Source organism: Monodelphis domestica, chromosome 1 (assembly GCF_027887165.1).
Source record: "Monodelphis domestica isolate mMonDom1 chromosome 1, mMonDom1.pri, whole genome shotgun sequence".
Classification (NCBI taxonomy): domain Eukaryota; kingdom Metazoa; phylum Chordata; class Mammalia; order Didelphimorphia; family Didelphidae; genus Monodelphis; species Monodelphis domestica.
The window spans coordinates 509,423,218-509,435,048 of record NC_077227.1 but is presented as its reverse complement, the minus strand read 5'-3'; positions in this window follow the sequence as shown (position 1 = coordinate 509,435,048).

Below are 11,831 nucleotides of genomic sequence, written 5' to 3'. Positions count from 1 at the left end.
GCTGAATTTTTCCCTTCAAAAAAATTCTTTGTTATAAGAAGTGGTTTCTGAGAGGTAAAGATGGGGATATGGAAGTGATATAAAAATAAGATGTCAATAAGTAATTTTTAAATTTTAAAACCCTTAGTGATCCAGAAGACATAATTAGCTCCTGGGAAAGCCATATACTAAGAGGGAAAAGTATGAATAATAATAACTACAAAACATTTCCAGTAATAATAATAACAAATAGTTAATACTTATATAGTGCCTGCTATGTACCAAGTATGGTGATAAAAACTTTATAGTTATTAACTCATTTGATTTCACAACTACCTGGGAAGAAGATGCTATAATTATATCTTCATTTTACAGAGAGGAAACTGAAGTAAAGAAAGGTGAAGTGACTTGCCAAGGGTCATATAATTAACAAGTGTTTGAGTCTGGATTTGAACACAGGTCTTCCTGTCTCCAGGCCCACTGTGCACCTAATTCACTGTGTACCTAATTGCCCATAAACCTGAGGAACTCTGTCCCATAAGAATACATAGATTTCTCAGGAAGAATGGGCTCTAACTTCAAGTAAATTGGTGGAGAGATTCATTTATGTATAGGATATATACGTAGCAAAGGCAACTGGTTCTTTGCTGCTTGGAACCCCGTTCTAGCTTCATAAAGTCCTCTCACAGTTCCCCTGAAGTACATCATCTCTGCCAGGCTCATTTGGGTTCCTATCCATCACCAGCTCTTTTCTATTGGCAAAGGTCTTGTTCCTCCAACTTGTTTCTTCAAGTCTCTTTGTATACAGCTTATGTTCATCCTGACGGCTGCATTATCTCTTACTGGTCCAGTAACTCCATTCTAAAGTGATGTGGCTAATGTGGGTGGGTTTGGTAAAAAGAGGAGTGATTCCTTCTCAGGGACCTGGTGGCTCCCCTACCTCTGACCCCCAGCTTGGAACTGCCTATTGGGCCAGCAACTCGGGCTTTTACTGACCCTCAGAGCTGTCCAGTTTTCTATTCCTTTCCATTCACCCAAGTAACTTATTTCTACCTCATGTCAGTTTTATAGTTAGTTTGATATCTTGTTACCCTGTTAAATCCTCATCATCTGTAAATAAACCCTAGGACTATAGCAACTGAGTGGGGCAATAACATTCCCCACTTATTACACGTAACTATATTCAGCTCCAGTGAAGTGCTTCGGGCTGGGGCTCTCCGTTGCTATTAACACCCTCTCTGTCGCTAAAGAGAAAAAAGAGAGAGAGCAAAGTCCAAGGTGTGTTGACTTCCTTGGAGGATTTAAAAGTTAGCCCTAACAAGTAAGAAGGCATGAATGGAATATACTGCCAGAAAAAAGTGACATCTGTGAGATCACTAATCCAGTTTAGCCCATAGCCCTGGTTCTGTGAGTTCTGCTCTCTTGATAATTTGGGGTCTGAGGAAGCAAAAAGGAGTCCCTCATTCTACAGAAAGAGAACTAGACTCTAGGGAGACAGCAGGCTCTGGTTCTTTTCCCACCTCCAACACTGACTTTCTGTGTGTTCTTAAGCAAGTCACTGGCCCTACCTGTATGGACTGGCTTCCTCCTCATAAAGTAAGGGAGGTGGCCTGATTATATAATCTTTAAGGTTCCTTTCAGCTCCAAAATCTAATATTCTAAGGCTTCTTCCAGCTCTGATGTCCTCTCTTCTAAGGTTCTTTCCAGCTCTGATGCCCAGTGTTCTAAGGCTCTTTCCAGCTCTGATGCCCAGTGTTCTAAGGCTCTTTCCAGCTCTGATGCCCAGTGTTCTAAGGCTCTTTCCAGCTCTGATGCCCAGTGTTCTAAGGCTCTTTCCAGCTCTGATGCCCAGTGTTCTAAGGCTCTTTTGAGCCCTGTGATGCCCAGTGTTCTAAGGCTCTTTTGAGCCCTGATGCCCAGTGTTCTAAGGCTCTTTTGAGCCCTGTGATGCCCAGTGTTCTAAGGCTCTTTTGAGCCCTTGAGTTCTGATGCCCAGTGTTCTAAGGCTCTTTTGAGCCCTGTGATGCCCAGTGTTCTAAGGCTCTTTTGAGCTCTGATGCCCAGTGTTCTAAGGCTCTTTTGAGCTCTGATGCCCAGTGTTCTAAGGCTCTTTTGAGCTCTGATGCCCAGTGTTCTAAGGCTCTTTTGAGCCCTGATGCCCAGTGTTCTAAGGCTCTTTCCAGCTCTGATGCCCAGTGTTCTAAGGCTCTTTTGAGCCCTGTGATGCCCAGTGTTCTAAGGCTCTTTTGAGCCCTGATGCCCAGTGTTCTAAGGCTCTTTTGAGCCCTGTGATGCCTAGTGTTCTAAGGCTCTTTTGAGCTCTGATGCCCAGTGTTCTAAGGCTCTTTTGAGCCCTGTGATGCCCAGTGTTCTAAGGCTCTTTTGAGCCCTGATGACCAGTGTTCTAAGGCTCTTTCCAGCTCTGATGCCCAGTGTTCTAAGGCTCTTTTGAGCCCTGTGATGCCTAGTGTTCTAAGGCTCTTTTGAGCTCTGATGCCCAGTGTTCTAAGGCTCTTTTGAGCCCTGTGATGCCTAGTGTTCTAAGGCTCTTTTGAGCCCTGATGCCCAGTGTTCTAAGGCTCTTTTGAGCCCTGTGATGCCCAGTGTTCTAAGGCTCTTTTGAGCCCTGATGCCTAGTGTTCTAAGGATCTTTTGAGCTCTGATGCCCAGTGTTCTAAGGCTCTTTTGAGCCCTGTGATGCCCAGTGTTCTAAGGCTCTTTTGAGCCCTGATGCCCAGTGTTCTAAGGCTCTTTTGAGCCCTGTGATGCCCAGTGTTCTAAGGCTCTTTTGAGCTCTGATGCCCAGTGTTCTAAGGCTCTTTTGAGCCCTGTGATGCCCAGTGTTCTAAGGCTCTTTTGAGCCCTGATGACCAGTGTTCTAAGGCTCTTTCCAGCTCTGATGCCCAGTGTTCTAAGGCTCTTTTGAGCCCTGTGATGCCTAGTGTTCTAAGGCTCTTTTGAGCTCTGATGCCCAGTGTTCTAAGGCTCTTTTGAGCCCTGTGATGCCTAGTGTTCTAAGGCTCTTTTGAGCTCTGATGCCCAGTGTTCTAAGGCTCTTTTGAGCTCTGATGCCCAGTGTTCTAAGGCTCTTTTGAGCTCTGATGCCCAGTGTTCTAAGGCTCTTTTGAGCCCTGTGATGCCCAGTGTTCTAAGACTCTTTCCAGCTCTGACATCCTATATTTCAAGGTCCTTTTAAATTCTAACCTTCCAGTTAAATAAAGTCCCTCCCAGCTCTGACATTCTCTGTTCTAAAGTTCTTTCCAGTTCTAAGGATGTAAAAAAGCCCCTTTAGGTTCTGAAATTTTGTGTCATAAGATCCCTTCCAACTTGGACGTTCCCCATTGTGTTTGCTACTGTTTTTCATTGAGAGCGGATGAGGAGCTGAAGCCCAACAAATTCCACAGCTGAGCTGCATATATTTCCCTTACTCCACTAGGGGTCAGGCAAGCCCCAAGTCAGAGTACAGCCTTAGCCAGCAGACATGAAGACAGTAAGATTTAATGACGTGGGGTAAGCAGGGCTGGGAGAGAAAAGCTCGGAGGCCAAGAGAAGAGACCAGTCTAGGGATCTGAGGGGGCAGCCAGATGACTCAGTGGATTGAGAGCCAGGCCTCGAGAGAACCCAGGTCCTGGGTTCAAATCTAGCCTCAGATACTTCTTAGCCATGGAATCATGGACAAGTCACTTAACCCCCATTACCTAAACTTTACAACTCTTCTGCCTTAGAAATTCTAAGATGGAAGGAAAGGATTTAAAAACCCCCAAAAAATATAGGGAAAAATAAGAGTTCTTGTCTTGACTTTATTGCTCTTTGACTCTGGGGAAATGACTGGCCCTCTTGGGGTCTCAGTTTCCTCATCTGTCAAATGAGGGAGTTGAATTAGATCAGTTTTTCTGGACAAATTTGATCAAAGAACACTTTTGGATCTGATGTTTTCATAAGTGCAAGGGAAGGAAGGGCACCTAGAGATGGGAAATATACCCAAAAGAAATGATGGGCAATGGGCTGGGGAGATTTTTTAATAAAATAAAGAAATTTATCATTTTGCACACTTAAAGGGTTTTGTGTATAATTTGTATTTTAATGTATTTTATTAAAATTAATTTGCTTAATTTTATTAATTATAAGTATTTTGTTACATCCTATATTATAAATGTAATAGTCTTTTACTAATTAAACATTAAAATATTTTTAGCTAAGTTTTATTTTAATGCTCAACTAAAGACATCCTATGACATCATAGGATTTTCTTGAGATAAGTTGTTTGTCCTTTCCCAGAGGGCTGATGACATCATGGGATGATATCTTCACACACACACACATACACGAATTGGATTGAAATGAGGCAGTTATACAAAGACATTAGCCTCACTCCTTCTACCAGAGTCATCCCAGTCCAGTGGCAGGACAAGGTGGTAATGCCTGGGATGTAGTGGATCACCGTGGCATCTTCAAGTTCTGACCGAGCTCTAGGTGCTCCTCAGTGCCTGTTTTAGCCACTTTCATAACTTATGGGAAAAAAAATTGTTTTCATCAGTCCATTCTTCCAGGGAAAGTCTGTATTCTTGGGGTAGATGTCCCCTTTACTCACAAAAGGCTTTGAGATCTATCCTGCCAAGATGGTTTTACCAGGGTATGGCTGCTGTACATGCTACAGCTTCTTGGAAGCACAGGTGAGAGTTGGGTGAAAGGTGGACACCAAAAGGAGATGAAAAGGCCTCGGCAAACCCTTACTCCAGAGGTGCTAGCCCTCCCTAAACACCCCACACATATCTTGAGATGCATATGGCATAAGCATATAAGTAATACTAATAAATAGTGTCGAGCAGTGAGTTTGGTACCTGTAGGAAGGCAGAGGAGATCCACAGCTCTACTCTCCCTTTCGTTTACTCAATGAAATTCTCAGAGTGATTTGATTTGGATGGACCTAGGCTAGTAACCCAGGCATGCTGGGAGCAGAAAAGAGGATGTTACCCTAACTCAAATGATACTCGGGGAGTAGCAGCTTAGCCAGAAAGCAAAGGAGTTCAAAAAACAAGATTAAGCTTGGCTTAAGACTGATAGTTATGAGTCTGATCCAAAAAGAGCTGACGTAGTCCCTGAGTTTGGGGGTTAAAAAGATCTGTGGCCCTTATCTGGAAAAAGCTAGATGGCAAGTAGAATTCAGTAGGACTCCAGAAGATGGAAATGGAGAGTTGCCAGATTGTGCTTAGCAGTAGAAACCAACAGATACCATCAATGTCTCCTCGGGGTAATAGCAATTGGCAATGTCGGTGGCAGAGAGGGATTCTAGTTGTGACAGCCCTGGGAGCATGAGTTGCCCAGCTATGTGTGTGTCCCATGTATGCACCTCCTCCACACATATTCCTTGGCCACATGTGTTCTCTCTTCCCACAGTCGTACAGGAAATTTAGTGAACTATGCTATTTAATGAATGCATTTTTTTTAGAATTAATTAGTCTAGGGAATAATCAATAGATGCTCGTGAGCTGTAGTTTTATATGGATCCTGACTTAAAATGTGCCTTGAGACTTTTTAGGAGGTTCACATTTGAGGGGGATGTCATAATCCCCCTCAATCATAATAAGACCTCACATTTCTGTGGTATTTTAATGTTTACCAAGGACCTCCCCCCACAGTAACCCCATGAGTTACTTTTTATAAATATTACCTTGATTTTATAGAGAAGGAAAATTGAACCTCAAAGAAGAGGAAATGACATACTCAAAATCACCCAAATAAAGGCAGGTAGGTGGCTCAGTGGAGTCAGATATGGAGCTGGGAGGTCCTGGGTTCAAATCTGGCCTCAGACACTTCCTACCTGTGTGATCCTGGACAAGTCACTTAACCTCCATTGCCTGGCTCTTACTACTTTCCTGCTTTAGAACCAATACCATTTTAAGACAGAAGGTAAGGGTTTAAATGCACACATACACACACACACACACACACACACACACACACACACAACTAACAAACACTAGAGCCACAATTGAAACTCAAATCTTCAAGATTTCTTATTTTTGTACTTCCTTCCCTAGATTTGGTTTTCTTCCTGTTTATAGGTCATTGAGAATTAAAACAGTGGCCTGGTCCCATTACCCAATCTTGGGTGATAAAAGGTGAGAAACCCACATAAGTTTGGTCTCACAAAACTGTCACCCATTTATCTGCCTTAGGACATTGAGTCTAGTCAAGAAATAACTGGGGAAAAATAATCAAAGAGCAAAACAAATACTCAAAGGTTTTTATGGATATGGAGAACTTGGGGAGCAGTAGGGCATGGGGAGGGTTGTCCAAGTAGAATGGAAGAGCAATCCCTGAAGCTGGAAGTGAGACAGCTATTGCAATGGTAAGAGCACAGAATTTGGAGTCTGAGAATCCAAGTCCAAATCCTCCCTCTTCTAAGTATGTCCATACGGGAGTCACTTGGTGGCTCACCTTCCTCAACTATAATATGAGAGAATTTGCCCAAGTAATCTAGAGGGCCCTACCAGTCCTCAGTCCCATTATGACTTTGCAAGATATTGCCTAAACATTGCCCATCCCAGAGGCCCCCACTCCCATCCACCCCACTCACCTAAGGGGTGTCCAGGCAACAGGCAAAAGGCGGAAAGACAGCTATTTCACTTCCTGCCTGTTACTTCTATGGAAGGAAGTGTGGCCATGTATGCAAATAAGACCCCATGCTAGAAACTCCTCCCAGTCTTCTCTATGGAGACTCCCATGTTCAGGTTTCCAAAACCATCTAAGCTCAGGGATCAGTGAGTGGCAAGAAAGCTGGAAGGCATCTGTCCTCTGGTGCTGGAGATAGGATCTATGACCCCAGGTCACTCTTACTGTCTGGAATAAGTATGGGCTTGGGAATTGGGAGTCCAGAGTTCTGTTCTGGCTTGCCGTGTGATCTTGGGTCAGCCCTTGGACCCCTTCCAAAAAATAGAAGTGGAAATACCTTCCTCACCGTTGGCCAGAGAACATCAAATGGGCTAATGGGTATAAAAGTACTCTGAGTACTGTAAAATGCTGTCTAGGTATAAAAAATAGAAGTGTCAATTGATAAAGGCAAAGGTGGACACAGACATTGGCGCCATGATATCCTGTTCTTGAGAATAGTTGTTGGCTCCAACCTTATTCACTAAAGAAAGATGGTCCTCCCGAAGGGTTCTGCTGAAGGGGATGAGGGCTTTAGGAATCAGAAGAGACATCTCCATGTTGTGTTAAAGTATCTCCAAGGGGAATTCCAACCTCCTTTCCCTTTAGCTACCCACATTTTTTTTTACCAATTTTACCAGCTCTCTTTTACCATCTCTTAGTCCTCAGCAGAAACTTACCTTCTCCAGGAAACCGATAAGAGTCAATCAGGACCTAAACCTACATCTTGACTATTTCTAAGTAGCCACACATACCTTCAGGTACATTTAAACATGAACTTTTAGGAGGCAATGCCAATCTTCCAGGCTGTTATGAAGAACTCGCTATAGAAACAGGAGCTGTTAATAGTATTAATTATCAAGGGATTATCTCTATGGGAGTTTCATGCCATGAAGTAGGCCAGAAGTGAAATATTTTTAGGGCAGAGGCCAGATCCCTTCAATCTTACTATGTAGGTGACCATCTACTCTACTGAAGCACACGGTCAGGTTCCTATGCTGGTCCAATAGGGCAGAAGGGGAGGTGGGAAGCTGGAAGAGGGAAGAGCTTTCCCAACCTGGACAAGAGGGATACCTGAGCATCCTCTCTCCTCACTATTATCATCATCTCACCATCCCACCACTGCCTAGACCCTGGCAACTCCTGTTTATAGGAGCAGGTACTTAGCTGCTCAGGGCTGGCTGCTGGGGTCCTGAGGGCAAGGAGGAAGAAAGTGAGGGGTGATAGAAGCTGCTTGAATAGGGCTAGTGACAGCACTCTCCAGGAGGGTTTTAGAGGAGTCTAGAAGGCCCTTATATGGGTAGGGACAGAAACAGCCCAGAATAGGGAATGAGGGGTAGAGGGCCAAAGTCTTGAGGACAGCTGAGTCTATTGCACAATCTCCCCAAGTTGTAGCCCCCAAGGCTTCCTCCTTCCTCCAGAAGAAGCCAAACTGCTCTGGGAGAACTATTGCCTGAGGCTGAAGAAACAGGAAAGAACCTTAGATTTGGGGGAAATGTGGCCCACACAGAGAAAGTAACTTATAGCAGAACTGAGATTATTCTAAAAATAAGTTTTCATTGTTATCGTCCATTTCTTACATCATCCTAGTTATCCCAGTTGTCTTTACCCTTCCTTCTAAAAGAGCCATCCCATATAATAAATAGCATTTTTTAGAGAGGGGGGAAATTTAGCACAATTGATCAATAAAAAGTTAGAAAATATGTAATATCTTTGGACCTTCCATCTCCAAGAAGGGGATAGTTTGGGGGAGTTTTCTTATATCTCTTCATTTAAGTCCTGCTTGATCTTCATAATTTTGCTATATTTACTATCAATTTTTAGTGTGTAATGTTCTTTCTATTTGCATTGTTGTAGTTACTATGTATGTTGTTTTCTTAGATCTGCTTACTTCATTCTGCATCAGTTCATATAAATTGATATTCTTAAAGCACAACAATATTCCATTATATTAATGTTCCATAATTTGTTTGGTCTTTCCTTAACTGATGAGCATCTACTTTGTTTTCAATTCTTAACTGTCACAGAAAGTCCTGCTGTAAATATTTTGGAGTATATGGGGATTTACTACTTATTGATAACTTCCTTGAGATATAAGCCCAGTAATAGATCTCTAGTTCAAAGGGTATAGACATTTTAGTCCCTTTATTTGCATAACTGTTGCAAATAATTGCAAATAAAAATTGCAATAAAAATTTTGCAGGTCTACCAACAATGTATTAGTGTATCTATATCTAAAAACCTCTCAAATTGCCTTTTAAACATTTTTTTGCTAATTTTTAGAGTTTGAAGTGAAACACCAGTGTTGTTTTGATTTTAATTTCTCTGATTATGTGAATTTTAGCTTTCTTTCATGTGGTTGTGAATACTTTGCAATTCTTCTTTTGAGAACTATTTGTTCATATCTTTTGACCACTTAACTATTGGAGAACAACTATTATATATAAATACTAAATCCTTATCAAAGAAATTTGATATAAAGATTTTTTCCTCCCATTTGGCCACTTCCTATCTTAGGGTACATTAATTTTGTCTACAGAAAATTTTCATTTTCAATTAATAAAAGTTATCTATTTTATCTCAATTAATTTACCTCTATCTCTTGCTTGGTTAAGAATATATTTCCTACCCATAGCTAAAAGAGATACATAGTCCATTTTTCTTATTTTTTTAATATTATGAGCATTAATATTAAGGTTGCATATCAATTTGGAATATATTATGGAATATGGTGTAAGGTGTTACTATAATAAGCTTAATTTCCATCAGACTGCTTTCCAGTTTTTCCAGCAGTTTTTTTTTTATATCAGGGAATTTCTTTACAGTTGGCTATAAAAGAAAGGCAATATGGGGTAATAACTTGAGGGGATAAATGAGTCAAGTAAAGGCTTTTTAAGTATGGAGGGAACCTGGTCAGATAGGCAATAGAGAAAGAGTCAGTAGATAAAAAGAGATTAAAATTGAGAAAAGAAATGGAATTACCAAAAAGACACAAATTCCTGGAGGAGAAAGGAGGTAATGGTAATAAGAGCACAAGTAGGGAGCTAGGCTTGGCAAGAAGAAGCCATTCATGAAAGAATGGAGCAAAGAAGAGAATGAATGATGACAAAGGGATTTTGATGTGTGGAGTGGAAGAAGCTCATGAGTGAAGAAGCTCATAACAGACTGCCTCAAAGATTATTTTTAGGGCTACAAGGACCCTTAGAGGTCATCTAATCAAATTTCCTCATTTTATAGATATTAAAACTAAAGCTTAGAATAATTAAGTGACTTACCTAAGGTCATACAACAAATCAGCAAAAAAGCCAAACCTAGAACCCTGGTATTCCAAGGTCACATAAATAGTAAATAGGAGAGCCTAGATTTGAACCCAGGTCCTCTGATCTTTCTATAGTAGGAAGAGTCTTGAGTTCATGCCATATGAGGTTCATTTGAAAGAAAAGATGATGCATTGCTGATCTGGTGAAGAGAAAGGAAGACATGAGAGTTTTCATCAAACATTTATTTGAGGGCATATCACATTGAAGAAGGATTGGACTTGTTCTGCTTTGGCTACAAAGGGTTGAAGCAGGAGCAACTTGGTGGATGTTTTCACAAAGAGGGAGATTTAGACTTCAATGTAAGGAAAACATTCTCCTGGTTAGAGCTGTGCATAAGAGAGTGGCTGGGGGTAGGGGGAAAACTCTCTCCCCATTGGGTGTGCTCAAGAAAAGGCGGAATCACCACTTGAGTCTAAGATTTACCTTTCCTTCTGTGTCCCTTGGATCTCCTAGGCTTGATAACAGTGCTGAATACTAAAAAATAATAAAAATAACTCACTAAAGTTTGCCTAAATAGTATTTTCTTCCTAATATTTCTTCCTAATAGTACGAATTCCTCCTAATTTCTTCCTAATAATATCTCCATTTTACAGATGACAAAATTGAACCTAGAAACTTCCTAGAAACTTCCCCATGATGACAGTAATTGTTTGGCACATGATTTGAATCCAGATCTCCCAAGCATTTTGTAAGTTCAGCATTCTATTTATTATATATAAGGAGCTGCCTCCCTTTTTTTAAAGAAGCTCTTGGATAATAGGGGAAATATGTATACAAAAATATTCATAGCTGCGCTCTTTGTGGTGGCAAAAAATTGGAAAATGAGGGGATGCCCTCCATTGGGGAATGGCTGAACAAATTGTGGTATATGTTGGTGATGGAATACTATTGCGCTCAAAGGAATAATAAAGTGGAGGAGTTCCATGGAGACTGGAACAACCTCCAGGAAGTGATGCAGAGCGAAAGGAGCAGAACCAGGAAAACATTGTACACAGAGACTGATACACTGTGGTACAATTGAATGTACTGGACTTCTCTGCTAGCAGCAATGCAGTGAACCAGGACAATTCTGAGAGACTTATGAGAAAGAAGCTATCCACATCCAGAGGAAGAACTGTGGGAGCAGAAACACAGAAGGAAAGCATTTTCTTGACCACATAGTTCAATGGGGATATGATTGGGGATGTAGACTCTAAATGGTCACTCTACTGCAAGTATTAATAATATGGAAATAGGTCTTGATCAATGATACATGTAAAACCCAGAGGAATTGCTCATTGGCTACGGGGGGAGGGGAAAGAACATGAATCATGGAACCATGGAAAAATCTCCTAAATTAATTAATTTACACACATATGAGCTATGTGACCTTGGGCAAGTCACCTAATCCTAACTGCCTAGTCCTTGTTGCTCTTGTATCTTAGAAATGATACAAAGACAGAAAGTAAGGATTTAAAAAAGAAGAAGAAGGATCTCTTGGGGTAATGCTATAATCATGTATTAAATATTGATCGTTACTCTTTGCTTTTACTGCTTGAGAGATGATGAAATATCTTTATTCTTTAGAGCCCATTTGTTACATCTATCTCATAACTCATTATAAGTCAGCACCAATTTCACTGGCCCACTTTTACTGAATTTTGCCAACACTCAGTATAATATCTCAGGACATTATATTCTCATGCACAGAGTAGGTGGTTAGTAAATGAATGTTTAATTAAATTCTTATTTGGCCCTGAGGTATTTTCAGAGGAAGGAAATTTTGGAAAATGCATTGGTGCAGCTACCTTTCCACCAGAAATTCCCTACTGATATAATCACCAGTTCCGACCATAGAAAAGGCCAAGAAAGAACATTTTGTCTTATACCCAAACCGAAATA